The sequence below is a fragment of the Morus notabilis genome, unplaced genomic scaffold (assembly GCF_000414095.1).
Source record: "Morus notabilis unplaced genomic scaffold, ASM41409v2 Scaffold353, whole genome shotgun sequence".
In the NCBI taxonomy this organism is placed as follows: Eukaryota; Viridiplantae; Streptophyta; class Magnoliopsida; order Rosales; family Moraceae; genus Morus; species Morus notabilis.
The window spans coordinates 323,048-325,913 of record NW_010357109.1 but is presented as its reverse complement, the minus strand read 5'-3'; positions in this window follow the sequence as shown (position 1 = coordinate 325,913).

Sequence of the window (2,866 nt, the reverse complement as noted above, 5' to 3'; positions counted from 1 at the left end):
CGTTGCGTTGGAAGGTGCGGTGGCCGGGAATTTCAAACTAAAATTCCGGCCGATCGGCGGGAAATTGGGCGGCGTGGTGATGGGGGTTTTGTAGATCAGCTCATGGGCTTCTTGGATTTAATCTCGGATCACTATGGGTTCGCCAGAGGTGGTCGGAATCGACGGCGGCGCATTTCTTCTTCCGTCGTGAGTCTCTCACGTTTTTCTCTCTCTTTGAACGCTGATGAATAAGCGTAGCAGAGAATTTGGGAAGAGAGAGAGAGAGAGAGAGATGGGGAGATGGCAGTTGGTGGTGGAATGTGTGATGTTTGTTTGTGGGGCTGATTTCTGGAGGACAGCTGAGCTGTGCTCTGAGAATGGTTGATGGTCGTATCCCACTTGTAGATTTTGCTTTCAAAGCTCTTCTCTCTCAGTTCCACAACTTACCCGCGTTCTACTTAATTCTCTCATACGGTGGTAAATTTTAATTTTGATCTGAAAGCTTCCAAAACATTTGCGAGTAAAATGAAAATTTGGGGGGAAACTACTTTCAAAATCCGCTAAAATATTTCATGTTTTTTTAATATAAATATATATATATATCTACCGAAAATAACTTTTTTAAAACGCTATAAAATGTAATTAAAGTAAGTTTTAATAGCGTTTTTTCAAAAATGCTATAACTAAACGCTATCAAAAGCCTTTTTTTGTTGTAGTGAAATATCATTTAAAGGTAACAATGAAGAAGCTAAGGCGAGATGGTGATGGATGTCCAAGACGCATATGCCATAGACTGGATGAATGTGAAGTTTGATGACAGGTTGGTGTTCTTTGTAATGGATGCATGTAATAGAGACCACCATGTTGCTTACTCGAGCCAATCATCTTCCCCGTAGCCAAGTCCTGTAGAACACAAAAGGTTGGAAAGAAGATTGCACAACAATTTAGTGCAGTGGTAATTTTACTCACAGAAATTAGATTTAGACGAAAAGTAGGAACACAAAGAACATCATCTAGTGTGATATCAGAATTGAAATGAACAGTGCCAGTTGAAGTTATTGAAGCTGTGGATCCAGTTGGTAAATTAACCATTGGTACTGATGATGATTTTGTTTTAGTGAAAAGTGTGGAATCAGAGGTGATATGGTCAGTGGCCCCACTATCCAAAATCCAAGGCTTAGTGAATACAGAATTAATCATAGCATCTGGAAAAGTAGACAGACCTATCGCATTCGTATATGTGTTTTTATTACCAGCGCTATGACTTGTGTTCATCATTGATAAGGCACGGGAAAGTTGTTAGAGTTGTTCTGCAGAAAATCCTTGCAAGACATTAGTTGGATCAGGATTTTGGTTTGTTTTGCTACTTTCCTGCGAATGAATTTCATGGGTAGATTGAGGTGAGTCTATTGCATTGACAATGGAGTTAGAGTTCCTTCGAAATCCATACTGCAGTTGTTGTTGTCCTTGTCGATTGGCTGCGGTGTTTGCGTCCATGTGCCATTTTTATATCTGCATATGTCCTCTGTATGTCCTCTCTTATGACAGTGTTTGCAATGAAACTTCAGTGTCCGACAGTTTTCAATTGTATAGCCTTCTCTGTTGCAATGTTCACAATGCTTGCTTTTTGGGATGATTCTGAACTGCAGCAGCAATAGAGAAGTTTTCAGTTGTCTCTGACGTCACCGTTCGTTGCATTTCATCTTGAATGACAAGAGAATAGGCTTGTCGAACATTAGGCAGCGGAGATATCATGAGAATGTTGCTACGGATGCCGTTATAGGTATCATTAAGGCCCATGAGAAACTGCATCATTCGATCCTCTTCTCTTTGTTCGATGTGCGCCTTCATCTGATTGCAAGCATGGATAGGACGATATGTATCCAACTCGTCCCAAAGACTCTTCAGTTTTGTGAAGTATGCCGAGACAGTCATCGAGCCTTGTGAAAGGGTGGCTAGCACCTTTTGGATCTGATAAATTGCTGGTCCATTCTTCTGTGAGAATTGTTCTTGAAAGTCCTCCCACACTTAACGCGCTGTTTTGGCGTGGACAACCCCCTGGGCTAGATCAGGTTCCACGGAGTGAGTGAGCCATGACAAAATCATGCTGTTGCATTGGTTCCAAAGGGCATATTCTGTTGGATTCTCCATTTCAAAGGGTGGCTCAATAGAACCATCAATGAAACCAATTTTGTTTTTGGCTGTTAGAGCATGAATCATAGATTTACTCCATGATGGATAATTCGAACCATTTAGTTTTGTTGGAACAAGCAAGTGACCGGGTTAATCCGAATGATGAACGAATTATGGATTGGATGGATCCATAGTTAAAGTGACGTTGCTGGTTTTTGGATTTGTAGAAAGGGATTTTTCTGTAGATGTTTGGCTTGTATTTGTCATGGGATTTTACTGGTTGATAAAGGTTAAAAAAAATGGTCAGGCACTAGGATGACACTCTGATACCATGTAAATAAATGATAATGGCAGAGACAAACAATGGTGGAAAACTGAATATCTTTCATTTTCAGTATATGGTGTATATATATACATGAGAATCAAGGTAAATAGCAGACTAATTCTAAGGCTACAATGTCGTGATCCCTTTTAGTGGGATTCTAATTACACTAATATAGGAAAGTGAATAAAAGACAAAAAGGGTAAATAATGAACACCATTATAATACAGCTAATATAATATATTTCCTAATAACTTTGCACAAAGTTTGGACTGATTTCTCTTCATCTGCAACAACACCCGAATTTTATGTTGCGTTCTCTATTTTGCACTCTCCGGCTCCTCAATTTCTTTTCAATTTTTATTTACAGGAAAACTTCTATAAATGAATATTATTGGAACTAAGAAAAAAATATTATTTTAAATAGGTTAC